Source organism: Stegodyphus dumicola, chromosome 11 (genome assembly GCF_044657685.1).
Source record: "Stegodyphus dumicola isolate Sdum_Otavi_A_Nest chromosome 11, ASM4465768v1".
NCBI classification, from domain to species: Eukaryota; Metazoa; Arthropoda; class Arachnida; order Araneae; family Eresidae; genus Stegodyphus; species Stegodyphus dumicola.
Window position 1 is genome coordinate 54,513,650 of NC_140778.1, and position 23,178 is coordinate 54,536,827.

Sequence of the window (23,178 nt, forward strand, 5' to 3'; positions counted from 1 at the left end):
GCAAACATTGATCAAATAAAACCCTACTATGACCGTAATAAAATGCAAATATTCACAGATCTTTTGCAGGATCCGGCACGGCAGGCACGGCAGGCACAAGCTCCAGAGATGGAACAACGTCAAGCACAAGGACAAGCCATTAGGAGGCAGGAGCAATTGAAAAGAAAGTTTCCCCGCTGGAAAATTGAAGGTAACAAGAAAAAGAAGCCGTTCCACCGTCTAGAAAAGAGAGCTGACGAACACCCCCAGAATGAAGAAGGGAGAAGTACGACGAATGCAAAGAAAGCCAGGAGAAATAACGGCAACTATAACCCGGCTCCCATACGGATAATCTACTCATCGGACAGGACTCTCCGTAGCAAATGTCGCCGAACTGCGGAAGGGCCACTAGCGGCGGAGGAAGAGATACAAGGAAAATTTGAACGGCCAGCAACGAGGTCCAAGCAGGAACGAGAGAGAAGTGTCCCGGTTCCGCCAAGACCAGCTGCCATCAAACGGCCAAGACCACAGGCAGAGGCGAAAAAGAAGGTATTCAAGGGTGACCGAACTGGAGGAAAAGAAAGCTTCTAGAGGAAGGCACTGAAGGGCGAGCCCGCACAAGAAGGAGGATATATCAAACTAAAATCTTCGCTACCTTCCAAGACTGGGCTGAGAAAAGGATGTCCGAATATCACAAAGATAAGTAAAATTTTATGTTACTTTGCAAACTTAAGTTAATCTTTCATTCTTACTGCAAGTGGCAGATTTCAAGAAGTTTTACCTCATGCGAGGTCTACCTTTATCGCCAAAAGGGCGAGAAATGAGTTGTTACCGATTTTGGTATTATGTTTTTCAATTACTCGCGAGTAAAACTAAAGTTGATGTATAATAGGAATATGTAAAGACTTAAATATTGTAAAAGTTATTGTATAAATTTTATTTAAAACATTCTGGTAAGAAAGAAGTTTTAGTCTGAAAGACTTTTTGAAATGTAGTATTTCAATGTACAAGAATTGGCACTTGCTTTGAAAAGAATACAAGTTAACAATGTACTACTAATGTATGTTTTCAAATGCGTGAAATTAACGGCATGTTAATATGTTCTTATATACAATGTGAACTGTTATTTTAAATGTTAAGAAATACTGTGCTATGGTAAAAGTGAAAGTAATGCCAAAAAATTTTAAACTTATTCGTGTGACTGTAAAAAGACCAAATTATGGTGAATATGTGTTAAAGGTTGAATGAATGTACTAGTTAGGCTCTCTGACGCTACACTTCAGAGTTAGCCACTCTGAAGTGTAGCATCAGAATAGTACTTCAGGGTTTAGAGTTGAAGATAGGGTGTGTTACGAGGTCTTGTTATGTTGAATTTTAACACGTTAGTGTTTTGATTGTATTCGGCAGTGTTGAACACGTATACATAAACACATTCGTGTTTGGTGTTTTCTTTTACAACACATGTCAGAGAGCACGGGGAGAGATAATTAAAATAAAGTCATGAATGAAATAAGAATGTTAAGAGAAATATAAATATTCATGTTACTTGCCATTTCATTGTGTAACATTTCATTAAACTAGTTTTCCTTCCAGATCTCTGGAAGGAACCAGATTTGAATAAAAGCTCCTGTTTAGATGCAGTACAGATGAAAAATTGGTTGTCCATGGAGCTGATATTGTAAAAACAAAAATTTTTTTTAAATTTCTAGTTTCTAGTGAGAAATATTTGTAAAATTGGCCTCGCGTTAGATTATAGAGCTAAAAGTTTTCAACAAGGTCGTTTTAGACCTCAGTTTCAAACTAATTAACTCTGGCGGGAAGTATGTAAGGATCTTAAGTTTTACTAACGTTTATTTTTATTTTAAATCTTTACTATCACTTCTTATTTTCTACTTCCGGCCAGAATTAAAAGCTTTAACTTATTTATGCAAATTTGTCTGGCGAACGCCAAGTACTTAAGTTGTGGCTTTTTGCCAAGCGAGAGAGAGGAAGGAGTTAGTCGAAGCAGGCCGCTTACCTTAACAGTTTTACTCAGTTGCTGGTTGCCTTCCAGGCCAGAGGTTTAATCCTCGTGATAATTTTAAACGTATTGTAGTGTTAACAGTTCTCTGTACTACATACGGCTTCCTGTTATTATACGGCCAATCTTCCACGCAGGCCCTTGTTTATTATTCCAAAGTTAAGTTAGAGTTTAGTTAAATATTTTTATATTCTTACGTTCAGACCACAAGTAGTAGGCCTCTGTATTCCGAAGTACGGAAATTATTGTAAAGAGTGAAAAATGAAGGGTTTCGTATACCCTTCCTGTGTGTCTTGTCTACTTCCCACATTTATTGAACATAGCTTTAGTAAGCTCCCTGTTCCGAGTCAGGTTCCTCAATGTTCCCCAAGAACACTGAACCTGATAACTTTACAAATACACTATACACAACTATAGCTGTAGTCACTTATAATGTTTTAACGAGGGTTTGGTTAGGTTATTTGAATATGGCAAAGCACCTAAGGACTGCTTATTTTTTCTACCAAAATTAGCTGAAATAATGATCTTTTTAAAAAAAACTATTTTAACTTTTTGCTATGTAGCACCTACTTAGTTTTGTACTGAAGAATAATATAACTGTAACAGCCAGACATAAAGATTATGTTATCTTAATCAATGAGTCAAACTAGTGAGCTCATAGCTTAAGCATTCACCAGCTTTAGGAAAACCAGATCAAGTAAGACAGTGCTTTTTTTTTTCTTTTAACATAATTAAGTATCAATGTGCTTTAAAAATGATAATTCAAATTGTGACAAAGGTACCTATTGATTATTTATTACATCTCAGATTTTTAGAGGTAGCTATTTCCCAGCAATGATGTCTGTGCGTTTTTTTTTTTTTTGTGGTAAAGTGCCAATAAATAATACTATTTAACTGTAACAGTCATGCATAATCATAACTGACTTCTGATAATTGCGTATGTGATTTTATATTTCATTTTTGTTAACCATGTTCTCATTTTATAAATATGGGTCTTTTTGATTTGCTAAAAATAATGAAAACAGAAAACTGTTTGTTTTTTCTAGTTTCAGTCTGCTATGTCACGGGATAGTAAAAATCTCATAGAATGAAAAAATAATCATTCCAAAAGAATATTGCAATAGTAAAGTTCTGATATATGCAAATAAATCATTATGTTGAAGAAAGGAAATTGGTTTGAGGGAAGCATAGCTTATTAATTTTTGTCCATCACAGTTCACAAAGTGTATAACTTACTCAAAATAATTCTAAAATGATGAATTTTGGTACTTTCTAATTTCCTGAACCCTCAGGGGGCTCACTTTTGTGAGTACGGATGTGGCAATCTCGAGGTACCCTAGCCCTTCAGGGGATCATCTTCTTGGTGAGACGGGTGTCACGTTCCTGGAGCCCCAGTGATCCATCCTCTTTTCCGTCTCCTCTCCTCTTGGCTGGAACTTTTTCCCTTCCCTTCTCCCTTGCGGTTCTCTTTACGGAGTTTGGGGCTCGTCACGAGAGACTGGAGCAGCCCTTGTCTCTAGTTTTCGAGTGGCGAGAAAACTGCCCACGTGTTTGCCGTGTGTGGAGACCCGTGTCGCTGGAAAGGAGGGTCCTGGTAGTTGATCGGCGAGGTACTGTCCCCAACACACTGCTTTGGCCTCTGCTTCAGCTAAACGGGAGGCACCTTAGTCGTCCTCACGGGTGTCAATCGGCTGGTCACTAGTCCTTGTGTCAGTGGCTTGGGGTAAACGTCTCGGGAGTACCTGCTTTCGGGAAAGCCGACTGTGGGGCTTCAGTTTGCGTATAGTTCCGGCTAGCCCTAACACAGGAATCTGTGTTCCCTTGTTGGGCTCCGTGGTGGGCGGGGCCGTCGGACCCGAATCTTTTCTCTTTCAAACATGGCTTCAATTTTCATATTAAAAAAACCTGACCCAAACGAAATTAAATAAGATATAGAAATAATTGAGAAACCTATTACTAAGAAAATCCGTACTGATGTAAATGCAAAGGAAACTACTGAAAATACGCGCTTCCTAGTTGTCTCTAGTCCTTCTAGTGAACTGCAAAAGATGTCTCCTTTTCTATTAAGCAAATACATTAACTCATGCATAGGTGAGCCAAAGAACATTAAGCGTCTCCGTTCTGGAGACCTGCTTATAGATACTGTCTCGCCAACCCAATCTGCTTCCCTTTTGTCACAGACCAAACTTGGAAATGTAGCTATAACTGTGTCAGCGCATAAAACTCTGAATTTTTGTAGAGGTGTGATCTCGGAAATCGACTTTCTGTGTGTTTCAGAAGAAGAGTTCATTTCCGAGTTAGCTGATCAAAAGGTTTGTGCTGCCAAGCGGATCAAGATGGGAAAGGAAGGTCAGTTGATTGACACAAAACACGTGATCCTGACCTTCAAATCGCCTGATCTGCCGAAAAATATTAAGGCTGGATATCTAAATTGCCCCGTAAGGCCTTATATTCCAAACCCCATGCGATGCCTCCAGTGCCAGGATTTTTATCATTCCAAAATGTCCTGTCGTGGGACCCTGACGAGCGCTCGGTGTTCGTCGGTTGGCCACGACAGCGATAATTGCACTGCTGCAGCACTGTGTAGCGACCATCCAGCATTTTCCCGTTCCTGTCCAAAATGGAAATTAGAAAAGGAAGTTCAGAACATAAAAGTTTCTAGAAACATTTCATATGCCGAAGCCAGGAGACAAGTTCAAAGCACACAGCCTCAATCAAACAAATAATATGCCAATGCCGTGAAATCAACCCGCACTATAGCCACCCAAACTTCCATAAGTACACAGACTCCACCAAATAAAACCCATCAATCTGCAAACAAGAAAAAGGAAAATGCAACACATGTCGTACAAAATAAAGAAATAGTTCTTCAAAGCAAACCAAAACATATCCCTCCAAAACCAATTAACAAAAATAGAAGTCCCAGCAATAGTTCTGTAAATGAAACGATTTCTGAATCCGCAGATTCAGATAGTATGGACGTGGAAGACGGTCTAGAAGTTCCTGAACATCTGCTTCCGCTTAAAACTAAAAAGGAACACAGAAAGAACAAACATCAAACATAATGGCCACCCTCGTCTCATGGAACTGTCGCGGTTTCCACCGAAATTTACTTGACATCAAAGCTATAATCAATGTTCATCAACCTGTATGCTTCGCAATACAGGAAACAAATCTAAAACCGGAACAACAAGCAAAACTTCGGAGGTTTTCTTCGTCAGGAAGGATAACATTGCAGGTGAGCGTGCAAGTGGAGGTACAGGTCTCCTCACCTCACTGGACTACCCCTCAAGTTCATTTCCGTTGACGACCCCCCTCCAAGTTGTCGCTACTCAAACAAATCTTGATATTGTTGTAACAGTCATTTCCCTGTATTTGCCTCCAAATGAGCATATTGATCAGCAAGATTTAAATAATCTAATTGTGCAGCTGCCTGAGCCTTTTATCATAATAGGAGATTTTAACGGCCATAATCCACTCTGGGGTAGTAGAGACACAAATTGCCGAGGAAGACAAATTGAGCAGATGATCGAAGATCATAGCCTTTGTCTCCTGAATATTGGGCAGAATACTTACTTTCATGAGCCTTCAAGGACATTCCACGCTCTCGACTTTGCCATCTGTTCACCATCTCTGTTGCCATTTTGCACTTTTAGTGTCGGAAATGCCCTGTAAAACAGCGATCATTATTCCATTTTTGTATATCTTGCACGAAGAGGAGCAAACCCCATGTCGAGACTCCCTCGGTTTATACTGGACAGGGCAGACTGGAAACTCTTCTCTTCCTCCGCAGAGCTCACAGAGGAAATGATAGAAGATGTGCATATCGATGACGCTGTGGAAGATGTTACTAATATTATTATTCAGGCAGCTATGCTTTCGATTCCTAGAACATCAGGAAAAATGCTTAAATATACGAAACCATGGTGGAATCGTGACTGTCATGAAGCACTGAAAAAACAGAAAAAAGCATGGGGTATTTTTCGTAGATATCCTACTCTGCGAAACCTCATTGCCTTTAAAAGAGCCAAAGCAAATGCACGAAAAGTAAGAAGGCAGAGCAGAGGGATTCCTGGATTTCATATGTGTCATCAATAACATCTTCTACGCCTAGTAAGCGGGTTTGGGAAAGAGTTCGAAAAGCATGCGGAATGTATAAAGACCACTCACTTTCCTTTCTGGAAAAAGATGGCCGAGTGATTAGCTCCATCGAAGAAATTGCAAATACTATTGGTGAGAAATTTGCTGCCGTTTCTTCAAGCAGAAACTATTCACCTGCATTTCTCTCTATCAAGCAACACTCTGAAATAAATCCCATCGCATCTTGTCCTGGTCTAGATGGCGTGTATTATGAAATGCTAAAGCATCTGTCCTATAAGTTACTGAGTGCCCTTCTCACACTTTACAATAGAGTGTGGAAGGAGCGTACATTTCCCAGTGCATGGAGGAAAGCTGTTGTCATTCCTATTGCGAAGCCAGGGAAAGACTCGAGGAATCCCTCGAACTATCGGCCAATTGCCCTTACCAGTTGTGTTTGCAAACTGTTTGAAAAGATGGTAAACAGCCGCCTAGTCTACTTCTTGGAAAAGAATAATATTACATCGCCTTATCAAAGTGGTTTTCGAAAGGGGAGAACAACTGTAGATAACATGCTCCTCTTAGAGACATCCATTCGAAAAGCTTTTGTAAGAAAAAATCACCTTGTCTCAATTTTCTTCGATATAGAGAAAGCTTATGATAAGGCATGGAGATACTGTATACTTCGGGATCTTCACGAGAGTGGCTTGCGCGGCAACCTACCAATTTTCATTCAGAATTTCCTGAACGCTAGAACTTTTCAAGTAAGAATTGGCTCTGTTTTTTCGGATGTTTTTCAACAGGAAGAGGGTGTGCCTCAAGGCTGTGTGCTCAGTGTAACCCTGTTTACTTTAAAAATAAATTCTGTACTAAAAGAACTTCCTCCCACCATCTTAGGATCACTATATGTAGATGATTTACAGATTAGCTGTCGAGGAGCAGACATGAGATACATAGAGAGGCAATTGCAGATGGCTCTGAATAAGATCCAAGAATGGTCAGACAAGCAGAGATTTAATTTTTCGAAACAGAAAACTGTGTGCGTACACTTTTGTAGGAAGCGAGGTCTCCATCCTGAACCTGAATTATATCTGAATGGTAGAATTATTCCAGTTGCGCCCGAAGTAAAATTTTTAGGAGTGACGTTCGACCGAAAATTGACCTTCCTTTCTCATGTTTAAAACCTGAGAAAAAAGTGTCTAAAAACACTAAATATTTTAAAAGTGTTGGCGAACACCTCCTGGGGTGCAGAGCGTTGCTTTATGCTTCGCATTTACAGAGCGCTTATCCGCTCTAGACTGGACTATGGCTCAGTTGTTTATGGATCCGCTCGGTCATCTGTTTTGTTAAAACTGGATCCTGTTCACCATCAACGTCTGCGGATTTGTTCAGGAGCTTTCAGGACTTCTCCTGTACAGAGCCTATATGTTGACTCTAACGAACCATCACTTTATCGGAGGCGTGAGCAATTGTCCCTTTTGCAATATTTTAATATTCTAGCCCAACCTGAACATCCCAATAAGCTGTGCTTACTCGATAATGAGTGTAAGACATTATATGAAACACGTCCATCCTGTGTTCCTGCTTTTCCTTTAAGAGTTCGCCCTGTCATTGAGGAACTTTCCCTCTCTGATATGTGGCCTCAAGCAGTACAGAATTTTGAAATTCCACCTTGGGAAAATGCACGGATCCAACTTCTCGATATTTTCAAACATCACGTAAAGGCGAGCACTAACGAGATCGTTTACAGACAACTCTTCGCTGAGCACAGGCAGAAATATAGCAGTTATCATCCGATATACACAGATGGATCAAAGTCAAATGATCATGTCGGGATGGCTTTTGTATTTCAAGATTACATTGAGGGCAGATGCCTGCACCATGCTTTCTCAGTCCTAACATCTGAACTAACTGCAATATATTACGGTGTTTTGTACATCTCAAAGCTCTGCCACAAAAAGTTCATAGTTTATACAGACTCGTATAGTGCTCTTAAATCCTTGGAAGCTTTCCCCAACACGCAGAATCCTGTGGTAGTGGATGTTCTCAAAATTCATAGAAATTTAACAATTCGAGGATATGAAGTCCTGTACTGCTGAGTCCCTGGACATGCAGGAATAAAGGGAAATGAGCTTGCAGACATCGCAGCCAAATATGCCGTTGAACCGTCCACTCGCCTTGTTCCTTTCAGAGACATCTGCTGTGTAATCAAGGGGAAGATGCGGAAAAAATGGCAGCAAATGTGGGATGTTCAGCATCACAACAAGTTCAGAAACGTGAAGCCTAGAATTGAACATTGGGATTTTGCTGGAAATCGTAAGGAGGACGTTCTTTTGACTCGCCTCAGAATAGGTCACACTAGAGTCACACATAACTATCTTTTCAAAGCTGAAAATGAGCCTGTTTGTTTTAATTGTAATGTTTGTTTATCTGTTCGTCATATTTTAATTGAGTGTCCATGTTTTAATAGTCTTCGCCAGAAATATTTTAATAGCTGTGACTTACCTCTCGACCGTTTAATAGGAAGAGAGGTCAATTGTAATTTATTTTATTATTTAAAAGAGATTGGCTTTTATTACCTAATGTAATTTATTTAGAAGACTGTGTCTTGAATTTTAATATGCGCTTTTAACTTGTGTTTATATGACTTCATCCTCTGGATTTGATACATTTATCTACTTGTTTTTATTTATTGAATTTTAATGACATCAATTGTAATCATCCCACCTTGTGTTTGGCGCGTCATAATCATCTCTTGTTTTTGCGCCATAATCACTCACTCACTCACTCACTCACTTAATTTCATAAATTTTGATCATCTCAACTTGTGTTTGGCGCGTCATAATCATCTTTGGTTTTGCGCCAAAAGCCCCACTCACTCACTTACTCACTCACTCACTCTAATTTCCTGAACCTCACCAGAATGCTGTGAAAAAGTATTGATCGTCTAAACCATGTTGGGAAGAAAAATTTATGTGGCTACACATGCACTAAAAATAATTTATGTGGCAACCCACGTATACACATAGCATTCTCCCAGACAGCACTTCTCCAGATATTTTCACCAGTGTGATTGCAGAATATGATCCCTTCTATGGGAATTTCAGTACTTCAGCATTGGGGTGAACCACATACTGCATTTTCTGTTGTCTCCGCTAAAATCTTTGGCGACGTAGCTTTCTGCATGCATACAACATAAAAGGTATCACATGCCTCTCTTTCCTTTCTCATTTTAGGATTCTGGTGCGAAAATTTTGCAATTTTCTGATTTTTTTTTAATTAAAAAGATTTATAGGGAGAACAACGGTGAAAAAAAGCCTAGAATTGTGCGTGTCTTGTATTGAAGAAGAAGAATGTAAAACAATAGGTGGTGGTGGATGCATCGTTGAAATAAATTTAAAGATATGCAAACAAAGATCCCTCTCCTAACTCACCAACTAGTTTGCAAATGCTCTTCAAAGTTGCCAATGAGTTCATGACTTTTCAGTGCCAATGAGTTCATGACTTACCACATCTGTGGTAAGAATGTAAATTCCATATACTTTATGGCTCTTGTTAAAGATGGAATTAAACACACGAATTTTAATTTAAATATAGGAATTTTAATTTAATAACTTATATTTAAACACAAAAACTTATTTCCATGTTTCTCTTAATGGGAGAGCAAACATAAATATTGGTGCAAAGTGTAGTTTAAAATATTAATGGTAAATTTAAAACACATTGAAAATGCAATTTGGCACACTAGATCATCCCCATCTTCAGAAAAAAAAAAAAAGGTAATGAAGTAGAAATGGAAAATGAAAATAACACTGTGTATTTTAAAATATAAATGAAAATTTAGAATAATCCGAGCAATGTTTATGTGTCTAAAAAGCATATTCCTTACTACCTTATGCATAATAAAGGTTACTGATAGAATTAACTGACAACAGTTACTTTTAAAACAAGAATAATATTAAGATCGATTGAAAGGTTATATTTAATTTAATGGACAGTAGGCAATGTAGGCATATATATTTTGCTGTAAATTGACTGGCAGATGTTATTCAGTAAAGGAAAAGATCCCACGTGTGCTTTCTCTATATCACTACTTTGATCTAGTCCATCATTAACAATATTTTTCCTGGGATTCCATCTCAGTGTGAAAACTGAGATAAATTTAGATGATTGTAAGCTTTTTAATCTTGTTCTTAAAAATGTAGTTGTATCACGATAAAAGATTAATACACTATGTTAAATATTGTTTTTTCAACATTCCATTAGCAAAATAGAATATGGATATAACCCTCGCAAGCAAATAACACATTTTCATTCCTTTGTAATGATCCGGTGTTTCTCAAGTGTGCATTGCATAAAGTAAAAATATAGGGTTTTCATCCGCAGAGAGCCCTCAGGGGCTCACTTTTGTGAGTACGGGTGTGGCAATCCCGGGGTACCCTAGCCCTTAAGGGAATCATCTTCTTGGTGAGACGGGTGCCACGATCCTGGAGCCCCAGTGATCTATCCTCTTTTCCGTCTCCTCTCCTGTTGGCTGGAACTTTTTCCCTTCCCTTCTCAATTGTGGTTTCTCTCTTCGGAGTTTGGGAGCGGTAAAGTCGCTGAACACTGGTAGTTCGGTCCGAGGTTCGAATCCCGCGAACGGGCTTCCTGCATGGGTGTTTTCGTGGTTTTCCCCATGTGTAACGTGTATACGAGCCAGTTTCCCTTAGAAAGTCCTCCACGAAGGCATCCCTCCCCTTAGGCAGATAGCCCTAGTGTGCTTTGCCATAATTAAATACACCATTAAATACACCAACTACGAGGTTTGGGGCTCGTCATGAGAAACTAGAACAGCCCTTGTCTATAGTTTTCAAGTGGCGAGAAAACTGCCCACGTGTTTGCCGTGCGTGGAGACCCGTGTCGCTGGAAAGGAGGGTCCTGGTAGTTGAGGGGCGAGGTACTGTCCCCAACACACTGCTTTGGCCTCTGCTTCAGCTAAACGGGAGGCACCTTAGTCGCCCTCACGGGTGTCAATCGGCTGGTCACTAGTCCTTGTGTCAGTGGCTTGGGGTCAAGCTCTTGGGAATACCTGCTTTCGGGAAAGCCAACTGTGGGGCTTCAGTTTGCGTATAGGTTCGGCTAGCCCTAACACAGGAATCTGTGTTCCCTTGTTGGGCTCCGTGGTGGGCGGGGCCGTCGGACCCGAATTTTTCTCTTTCAAATATGGCTTCTCTTTTTATTCTAAAAAAACCTGAATCACATGACACCAACAAAGAAATAGAAATTGTTGATAAATCTATTAACAAGAAGATCCGTGCTGATGAAAATACCAAAGATATTGAAGTTACTGACAAATCCACTACCAAGAAGATCCGTACCGATGCAAATGCCAAAGAATCTACTGATTGTCCGCGCTTCCTTGTTGGCTCTAGTCCTTCTGGTGAACTGCAAAAGATGTCTCCTTTTCTCGTCAGCAAATACATTCACTCATGCATAGGTTAGCCAAAAAACATAAAGCGTCTCCGTTCTGGAGACCTGCTTATTGATGCCATATCGGTCACCCAGTTTCCTTCTTTACTTCAGATAACTAAACTTGGGCAAGCGAATGTCACTGTAACAGCACATAAGTCACTGAACTATTCTCGTGGTGTAATCTCAGAATTCGACCTTCTGTAGTATGTTTCTGGAGAAGAGATCGCTTCTGAGCTATCCGACCAAAATGTCTGCGGAGTAAGGCGGATCAAGATGCGTAATGAAGGTAAGTTGATAAACACGAAACACGTGATCCTTACCTTCAACACGCCTGATCTTCCTAAGAATATTAAGGCCGGATACTTAAATTGTCCTGTAAGACCTTATATTCCTAACCCTAAGCGATGTTTCCAATGCCAGCGTTTCGGCCATTCTAAGACGTCTTGTCGTGGCAGCCACACATGGCGCCCGATGCTCACATATTGGCCACGATTCTGAAAATTTTACCGCTGCGCCTTTGTGTATAAACTGCAAGGGTCGGCACCCAGCATTTTCACGCCTGTGTCCAAAATGGAAATCCGAAAAAGAAGTGCAGACTGCAAAAGTTACCAGGAACATCTCGTATGCTGAAGCCAGAAAACTAGTTCAAAGCACACAGCTCCAACAAAACAAATCATATGCCAGTGCCGTTAAAACAACACGTAGCATTGCCACCCAAACATGAATAGGCACGCAGACTGTACCAAATAAAACCCAACCGACCACATCCAACAAGAAAACGGAAAATTCAACTAATTTAATACAAAATTAAGAAACAGTCATTCAAAGTAAACCCAAAACTGCCACTAAAAAAGTATCAAATAAAAATAGACGTTTCAGCAATAGCTCTTTTGACGAAATGATTTCTGAATCTGCGGATTCAGACAGTATGGAAGTAGAAGAGCGTCTAGAAGTTCCCAGGCATCTACTTCCACGAAAACCCAAACAAGAGCACAGAAAGAACAAAAACCAGTCATAATGGCCACCCTCGTCTCATGGAACTGTCGCGGTTTCCACCGAAATTTGCTCGACATCAAAGCCATAATTAATGCTTATCATCCTGTATGCTTCGCAATACAGGAAACAAATCTCAAACCAGAACAACAGGCAAAATTTCGGAGGTTTTCTCTCGTCAGGAAAGATAACCTAGCAGGTGAGCGTGCCAGGGAAGGTGCAGGTCTCCTCACCTCACTGGATTATCTTTCAAATGTGCTTTCTTTGACGACATCCCTCCAAGTTGTCGCTACTCAAACAAATTTTGATATTGTTGTTACAGTCGTTTCTCTGTATTTGAATCCAAATGAGCATATTGATCAACAGGATTTAAATAATGTAATAGAGCAGCTGCCAGAGCCTTTTATCATAATAGGAGATTTCAACGGCCATAGTCCACTCTGGGGTAGTAAAGATACAAATTGCCGAGGAAGACAAAATGAGCAGATGATTGAAGATCTTTGTCTCCTAAATAATGGGCAGGATACGTACTTCCATGAGCCTTTAAGGACATTCCACGCTCTCGACCTTGCCACCTGTTCACCATCTCTGTTGCCATTTTGCACTTTTAGTGTCGGAAATGCCCTGTAAAACAACGATCATTATTCCATTTTTGTATATCTTGCACGAAGAGGAGCAAACCCCATGTCGAGACTCCCTCGGTTTATACTGGACAGGGCAGACTGGGATCTCTTCTCTTCCTCCGCAGAGCTCACAGACGAAATGGTAGAAGATGTGCATATCGATGACGCTGTGGAAGCTGTTACTAATACTATTATTCAGGCAACTATGCTTTCGATTCCTAGGACATCAGGAAAAATACTAAAATATTCGAAAACGTGCTGGAATCGCGACTGTCGTGAAGCACTGAAAAAACAGAAAAAAGCATGGGGTATTTTTCGTAGATATCCTACTCTGCGAAACCTCATACCCTTTAAAAGATCCAAAGCAAATGCATGAAAAGTAAGAAGGCAGAGCCAAAGGAATTCTTGGATTTCATATGTGTCATCAATAACATCCTCTACGCCTAGTAAGCGGGTTTGGGAAAGAGTTCGAAAAGTATACGGAATATATAAAGACCACTCACTTTCCTTTTTGGAAAAAGATAACCGAGTGATTAGCTCCATAGAAGACATTGCAAATACTATTGTTGAGACATTTGCTGCCGTTTCTTCCAGCAGAAACTATTCACTTGCATTTCTCTCTATCAAGCAGCACATTGAAATAAATCCCATCGCATTCAACTCTACCAAATCTGAGCCTTACAATAGAGCATTTACTATGCTGGAATTAAAGAGAGCTTTATTGCAGACACATAAGTCTTCTCCGGGTTTTGATGGGATAAATTACGAAATGCTAAAGCATCTGGCCTATAAATCACTGACTGCCATTATCACTCTATACAATAGAGTGTGGAAGGAGCTTATTTTTGCCAGTGCATGGAGGAGAGCTGTTGTCATTCCTATTGCTAAGCCAGGGAAAGATCCAAGGAATCCTGCCAACTATCGGCCAATTGCACTTACTAGTTGCGTATGCAAACTGTTTGAAAAGATGGTAAACAGCCGCCTAGTCTACTTCTTGGAAAAGAATAATATTATATCGCCTTATCAAAGTGGTTTTCGAAAAGGGAGAACAACCGTAGATAACATGCTCCTCTTAGAGACATCCATTCGAAAAGCTTTTGTAAGAAGAAATCACCTTGTCTCAATTTTCTTCGATATAGAGAAAGCTTATGATAAGGCATGGAGGTACGGTATACTTCGCGATCTACACGAGAGTGGCTTGCGCGGCAACCTAGCAATTTTCATTCAGAATTTCCTGAACGCTAGAACTTTTCAAGTAATTATTGGCTCTGTTTTGTCAGATGTTTTTGAAGAGGAAGAGGGTGTGCCTCAAGGCTGTGTGCTTAGTGTAACCCTGTTTAGTTTAAAAATAAACTCTGTATTAAAAGAACTTCCTCCCACCATCTTGGGATCTCTATATGTTGATGATCTGCAGATTAGCTGTCGAGGGGCAGACATGAGATATGTAGACAGGCAACTGCAGATGGCTCTGAATAAGATCCAGGAATGGTAAAAAAACAGGGATTTACTTTTTCCAAACAAAAAGGTGTGTGCGTGCACTTTTATAGGAAGCGAGGTCTCCATCCTGAACCTGAGTTTTATCTAAATGCTACAATTATTTCAGTTGCGCTCGAAGTAAAATTTTTAGGAGTGACGTTCGACCAGGAACTGACTTTCCTTCCTCATGTTTTAAACCTGAGAAAGAAGTGTCTAAAAATATTAAATATTTTAAAAGTGTTGGCAAACACCTCCTGGGGTGCAGAACGTTCCACTATGCTTCGCATTTACAGAGCCCTTGTTCGCTCTAGACTGGACTATGGCTCAGTTGTTTATGGATTCGCTCGGTCATCAGTTTTGTTAAAACTCGATCCTGTTCACCATCAAGCTCTGTGGATTTGTTCAGGAGCTTTCAGGACTTTTCCTGTCCAGAGCCTGTATGTTGACTCTAACGAACCATCACTTTATCTGAGGCGTGAGCAATTGTCCCTTTTGCAATATTTTAATATTCTCTCCCAACCTGAACATCCCAATAAGCGGTGCTTACTTGATAATGTATGTAACACTTTATTTGAAACACGTCCATCCTGTGTTCCTACCTTTCTTTTAAGACTTCGCCCTATCATTGAGGTACATTCCCTCTCTGATATGCGCCCCCAAGCAGTACAGAACTTTGAAATCCCACTTTGGGAAAATTCACAGATTCAGCTTCTTGATGTTTTCAAACATCACGTAAGGGCAAGCACTAACGAGATCGTTTACAGACAACTCTTTGCTGAGCACAGGCAGAAATATAGCAGTTATTATCCGATATACACAGATGGATCTAAGTCAAGTGATCATGTCGGGATGGCTTTTGTAGTTGAAAATTACATAGAGGGCAGATGCCTGCACCATACGTTCTCAGTCCTAACATCTGAACTAACTGCAATATATTATGGTCTTTTGTACATCTCAAAGCTCTGCCACAAAAAGTTCATAGTTTACACAGACTCGTATAGTGCTCTTAAATCCTTGAAGCTTTTTCCAACACTCGGAATCCTGTGGTAGTGGATGTTCTCAAAATTCATATAAGTTTAACGATTCGAGGTTATGAAGTCCTGTACTGCTGGGTTCATGGACATGCTGGAATAAAGGGAAATGAGCTTGCAGATATCGCAGCCAAATCTGCTGTTGAACTGTCCAGTCGCCTTATCCCTTTTAGAGATATCTGCAATGTCGTCAAGCGAAAGGTCCGAAAAAAATGGCAGCAAATTTGGGATGTTCAGCATCACAACAAGTTGAGAAACATGAAGCCTAGAATTGAGCATTGGGATTTTGCTGGAAATCGTAAGGAGGACGTTCTTTTGACTCACCTCAGAATTGGTCACACTAGAGTCACACATAACTATCTTCTCAAAGCTGAAAATGAGCCTGTTTGTTTTAATTGTAATGTTTGCTTATCTGTTCGTCATATTTTAATTGAGTGTCCATGTTTTAATAGTCTTCGCCAGAAATATTTTAATAGCTGTGACTTTCCTCTCGACCGTTTAATCGGAAGAGAGGTCAATTGTAATTTATTTTATTATTTAAAAGAGATTGGCTTTTATTACCTAATGTAATTTGTTTTTAAGACTGTGTCTTGAATTTTAATATGTGCTTTTAACTTGTGTTTATAGGACTTCATCCTCTGGATTTGGTACATTTATCTACTTGTTTTTATTCATCGAATTTTAATGACATCAATTGTAATCATCCCATCTTGTGTTTGGCGCATCATAATCATCTCTGTTTTTTGCGCCATAATCACTTACTCACTCACTTTATTTGTTGTAATTTAATTTCATAATTTTTGATCATCTCACCTTGTGTTTGGCGCGTCATAATCATCTTTGGTTTTGCGCCATAACCCCCACCTAGTCACTAACTCACTCATCCGCAGAGAACCCGTTGGCTCTTCGGGAAAGAACCCGTTGGCGCCGTTGAATTTTTACTCGCCAAGCTCGCGGTTCATCGACGATGATCGGAGCCGTAAACAGATTCTTTGCCGTAAACGTGGTATTTTGTTTACGTGATTTTTAGTGCATGTAAATTCAAGTTAGCAGACAAAACAATATATTAAGCATGTGGTAGTAAAAATTCACAGATAATAAGCATGTGGATGTAAAACTAACCGGTTAAACGTGATATATTAATTTAAAAACATAAATTAGTATTAACGTACTGAAATTAACCGGTTAAACGCGATAAACGAAAAAAAATTGTCTTAAATTCCAGTTAACACAGAAAACAATATATTCCTTACACCAGCAGTGGTTTGCTAATTTTGATTACCATGGTGATGCATGAAACTATTCTGTCATCTTAGATAATCAATAATATTTTTGATTTTAATTTAATCATCTATTTATATCACACCTGCCATCCTCTGAAAGGTTATTGTTAAAAAAGCATTAACATTATCTCGTTAAAATTTTACGCCATCAAAATTGATTTATTCTCATAATTTTAGATGACAATAACTAATAATAAAAATAAAAGCATTATTTATTTATTTAAAATGCACATGCACATTTTTGCGGCCTACGGAAACAAATTATTTTAGAGGTTGGAAACCTCATGATTCTTCTCATGGTACTTAAGAGCTGTTAATAATTAAGAACACAACGTGAACAGCCTTGTTACAAATTAGCATTCACCCCTCCCGCCGTATTTTCTTCCTTTCATCCCCGAGGAGAACCGGCATCTATCTACGAAAATATTTCTATCTATTCATTGTTAAAAAATTCAGAAAAAATAATAATAAATAAGAGAAGAATAATATAAATCTGCAAATGCGAACAACAACAGTGATAATTCAACAAAATGAACGCAAGAGGAATGGTTGCAAATTTCGAACAAGCGAATAGGATAAATCTGCTGGGTTACCAGGTTTGAACTATTTTCGCCAAAGTTGGCGATGTTTACATTTACTGGGTTCTCTGCGGAAGTGCTTCCCTTTTCTTTGATAGCCAAGTTTTGCACGAACCTAATTTTAAGCAATTTTCCCATTTTTTTTAGCTGTAACCAAATATTTGTGTACTTGAGGAGGAGACAATCGCAAAATAATAACAAAGATTTAAAGAAGATTGTTTAATTTTTTAATTTGTCATGTAATCCTTATTTTACAATTTATATCGTATTTTCAAGTATATTTTCTTTTAATTGATGATGTTATCAGTTTATAATAATAAATATCGACAGTTTTGGAATCTTTCTGAAATAAAGGCTTGAAAAGCACCAACTTGCACTTGATAAGTACCTTTTAACTTTTCATCTGTCAAAAAAATAAATAAATAAAAACAAAATTGTCCTAAGGTTATTCCTTTAATATATCACTAATTTTTTTCTTGCTCATGGGTCCATGCAAATATTTCAGTTATATTTATATGTGCCTGTTTATTGTCTATTAAGTATTTTGTTTTGACATCAGGCTCCTGTGGAATCTGCCGAATTTCCTGTTACCACCTTAAAATTCTTCTTGTTCTGAAATTCTGAAGAATGGTTAAGTATTTCATCACTGTGTTCATGCTGTAGCTTGTAAGTGCATTGGATTAAACTTGGCTGTTTTTATGTTACACAAACTTTAATTATAGTACTGAGATTAGACATGAAAATATGTTTCTCAGCTTCAATAACAGCCGAGTTAAATCAATTTTTGCATATATCCATGCTGTATAAAGTCGCATGTGATGTAAAATGGCATTTGAAAAATATCTTTTCCATAAATGTAAGAAACATTTATTTGCCAAATGTCTTTAAGGAACTTTTCTTTAAGTACCAAAAGAAAAGAAGATTTTTAATTTTTAAGGACACACAGTAGCTTTCTATATGAATTAAGCTTATGTACCAAAGTAAAATCTCGTATTTATTGTATAATTCCTGGTGCATTTGAAAGTGTTTGTGCTTATCAACCTTATGAGATATGGAAGTCTAAATTTGTTTTGAAACTCGTTGAGGGGAAATATTTCTTTTATAATGCAACTTTAGAATACTAAAGCATTCACCAAATTTCATACTTTATTGTCTCTTTTGTTATGTTAACTTAAGACACATTTTATGTTAGAATTATATTCAATTTTTGGTTGCAAGCTGGACTCCCTACAGAAATAAGAATTTTGATCTGGCAAATTTTAACAGAATGCAACTTTGCTAGGTCATTTTAATTTTATTTCATGGTATTGATTTCAGTAACATTGCATCTGTTGTAGTGGACTTGTTTTATTTAATATTTTTTAAAATTATAGCTATAATTTTTTTATCATTATTAAGCCTTAAAAACTGAAGAAATAAATGTACTGAGTTTAAGGAGATACATAAATATAAGAATGCTAAAATTTGTATTATGAAAGTTTTTGCATGTTTACAGGTTTTGAATACCTTTTACATATTCGAAAGATTATTTTGATTTAAATCAAATAGATTTATATCAAAATAATCTTTATCAAAATAATCTCTAGTCGAAAAGATTATTTTGGTTTAAATCAAATATTAAGTAATGTACCTATAAAAAGTAGGGGTAAAACTGGATGTTACGGTCCAGTTTGGCGCATTTTCAAAAACTTCCCAAGTCGCCAAATTGGTTGTTTTTTCGCGTTTTAGAAAATTGTTAACTCATCATATTTCCATATTAGATGGTTGCGAATTTGAATTACTTTTGTAAATATGCAAAAATAATAGATCATGTAAACATGCAAAAATATCTAAAACAGGACTTCAAGTAAAACAAAGAAAAAGGGGGAAGTGCAAAATCGCCCACTGCTTGGCGCGTTTTTAATAAGAATTGCACATGCTCAATATCTATGTACACTTCAACCTATTTTCACTGAAAAAAATCCAAGAATTGCACAAAAGTGGCACTGTGTACTCCCTTTATCCATGCACACATCGACTTATTTTCACTTAAAAAGTCAAAGAAAATTGACAAAAATCCAATCAGAGGCGTAGCTAAGGTTTTTTTTTAAGCGTCCGGGGACACGTAAAGATTTTTAGCCCCTTTCTGTGTTCCAAGAATGGAAAACATTTCATTCTGAAAGGTGTATCATCAATATGCGCCCCTTGGATGCTGCACCCGGGGACGGATGTCCCCCCTTGCTCCACCATAGCTACGCCACTGAATCCAATGGTTCTTACTCTTGTAAAAGGCATCAAACAAATAAGCGGGCGATTTTGCACTTCAACCGCAGTATTTGAAAGTTAATAACTATGTATTTTATAGTATCAACAATATTAAATGTTTTCATAATATCTTACCATTTTTAACACAGTAGCAAAATGGAGAAACGCGTTTGATCAGGAAATTTAAGAAATTGTTATAAGCAGTAAATGAGCAATAAATGATCGGAAAGCATTGATTCATATTTAAGACAAGAGGTTACCAGATTTGGTGCAATTTCGCTTCACTTGGCGACTGGACCATAATCTCCAGTCTAGCCAAGGTAGGTTATGGAATGAATGTTGCCAGTGCACCCGATACAAATTCTTAAAAATAAACTTTTTGCTTGTTAATTTATTTTTAATGCTTAGTACATCAAGTGTAAAAGCACAGAATTTAAAAAAAATTCTCTCTAGGGCACAGTATGGAAATGACTTTGGTAGATAGCCAGTGTTGCAATATGCCAAACCTCTTATGAGTAAAATCCTAGTATACGGTGCAATTTTGAAACATATCGCCAGCACCAAAATAACCCATTTACCGCTCATCGTAATGTCACGTTTACTGCTCATCATAAAGTCGCCAAATCCTGTGTAATATTAGCATTAAACCATGTTACGACTTTCTAAGGCAAAACAGATCTCTGTATGCATGGGAATAGCAGAAAACAATTCCCCTTCCCTCCCCAAATGAGTGTAAATGTATCGCATAATTCTTATTTAATAATTAAAATTTTTATTTTCATTTGCTGAAGCATTCTTTCTTAGATGTTTTCTTTGTGAACTTATGAAGAATAGTGTTAGTTTGGGAATCTTTCTAAAAAACAGAAGTACAAAAAACACCACCTTCCACCAAAAAACAGACTTTTACGATTTCGTCTAATGGCAAAAACACCAAATTGCACTTATGGTTTTGTTAATATAGAACCAAAATTAGTTTAAATATTTTGTCTTTTGAATGTCATAAGTACCGTATTTGACGGCATATAAGACGCACTTTTTTTCCTAAATTTGGTCTCAAAAAAGTTACCTGCGTCTTATACGTGAAGGACACAGTCTTATACGTGAAGGTAATTGCATTCAATAATTGTTTATTTAACTTTTACGAAACGTGAGAACTAAAAGAAACCACGCTATTGAAACTTTTTTTCCTTGTGTGTGGCCGTCTAAATAAGGGTGCGTCTTATATGCCGTCAAATACGGTAATAAGAGAGTTTAGAAATCATACATCATTCTCTGCAAATAATATGTTTTGCTACACAATAAGCTCTTCTGGAGAAATGTCACTGCCTGTAATACTCAAAATAATGCATATAATTGTTTCTAAAAACACATAGTTAATATTTATTCATACACAGATTTGTAGCAGAACACACATGTGAACAAGTTATCTCATTCAGACACATACAATGGAGATTTATTCATACACAGATTTGTACAAGAACACGCATGCAAATATGTTATGTCATTCAGACAAGCATTATATTTATGTATTAGTATTAAGTATTGAATGTTATGCGCAAGTTAAAACTAACAATGTAACTATAAATCTCATTGTTCATTACATATTCCCTCCTATTTTTATTAGTACTTAACTGATACAGACCAGTTACCTATATTGGACTAAACTAACTACACAGCTACCTATATTGGGTAATGTCTACGAGATAAATTACCTTAGTACAAACACATAAAATTGACATACGTACTTGTATTAAAATGTGTTTTATCTATAAAGTGCAAGCTAATCACAAAATTCTAGATAGTTTGAGTATTAATTATAAAGATTATTGGTCCTACTAGTCATAGACACTAATCGATTATATGAAAGAACTACCAGATAAGTGTGCATGTATACAGAATTGTGAATGCATCTCTAAATACTATAAATGTATATATCAGAGGTATTTCTGTTTCATTTCCAAGGTTAGGGTCCTCTTTACGAACCTTTTTCTAGCATCGTCTCTTGAGCGACCTCTTAAGTGTTGCGCTTCATGGCCATGGGGATATGAGATCTTAGGTCGATGGGTTTTTACGTCCGATAGGACCAAGTAGGAGCAATCTCCTCGGCAAATCTTATCCGACCCTCAGATAGGCGATGTCCTGGGTATCACCTGAGACCTCGATGCACGTTCGAAAAGTCAGTGCGCAATTCACACCAAGTCTCGCAGCTAGCTGCATTCTTCATTGACCCATGAGCCAAGTGATCGACTGCTCAGAGTTGTCATATCAGAGGTATATACAAATATTTAAATTTCCATTTAATAAAGTATTTTTGTTAGTAAGATAAAATTAATATACATGATGCATCGTTTGTGCTGTATCCTTTGCTTTAAAACAAGAATTTCAAGACAAAATTTTCCTCTTTTTGCCTTTTTCACAGCTCTATAACATCTTTCATTACATTCATAAACTGGTACAAAATTATAACTATCAATAGAAGCAACCGACACTTATGGCTGAAAAGAAATACACGTAATGAAGCTGTATGTCTGCATTTATTCCATTATATTATTTCCAAGGCCATTTACTTCAACGAATTAACATGTATAAGATATTAATTTTTTTTAAATTTCTCTCATGAATTAAAAAGTGTATGTATACTGTGTGCGAAGTGATATTGCATTTTTTCTGAGTAAGAATATTTCAGAGTTCTAAAATTAGCATGTTGTCATAATAAAATGGATACGTTGCAAATAAATTTTAATCTTCATGGCAGTGAAGATAAAATTGCTTATTAGTGCTAGTACAAAGCATGCTTAATGATGAATATAAAATTGCTTATTAGTGGTAGTTCAAAGTCTAGCAAAGAGTTGGGCCATAGATGTGTTTATGATTTTCTTACTGTGTAACAATCTTACGAGTCAATTTTTCTCATAAATTCATCCATGAAGACATTACTTCTATTACTATACTTCTATCTATACTATAATGCTTGTTTACCTTGCTTTAAAAATTTAATGGACAGACTGAATAAATATTGCTTTAGTGAGCAAGTTCGACGCCTGCAGCTCTAGTTATGTATAATTTTCTGACTAGAGAGCAGGAGAGAAACTACTCTGAAACTAAAATTAAAATAAAACCTATTAAGACAGCTTGCACTAAATCGATGTCTTTTGCTAAATGATGAAATTAATTACATAAACATTTTTAAGGATTTGTAAAAAATGTTGAGGAATCTCAACTTTTCAGGTGCAGACAACCCGCATTTTATATTTAACTAATATTTAAGAAAAATAAACTGTATAATTTATTTTTGCTGAAATGCTCTCACACTGTGTATATATTTATGATTTTGTCAATTACTGTTTTTCTGAAATATACATGAATTTTTTGGGAACGGTAATAGTTAATGTTACTTTAGTTAAAATATTATGTACATCT

General features: G+C 37.5%; 1 pseudogene; it reads right to left on the minus strand.

Moving 5' to 3' along the window:
• Positions 1–21,875: 21,875 nt before the first annotated feature.
• Positions 21,876–22,017, minus strand: LOC146994000 (5.8S ribosomal RNA; annotated as a pseudogene).
• Between the last annotated feature and the right edge of the window lie 1,161 nt (positions 22,018–23,178).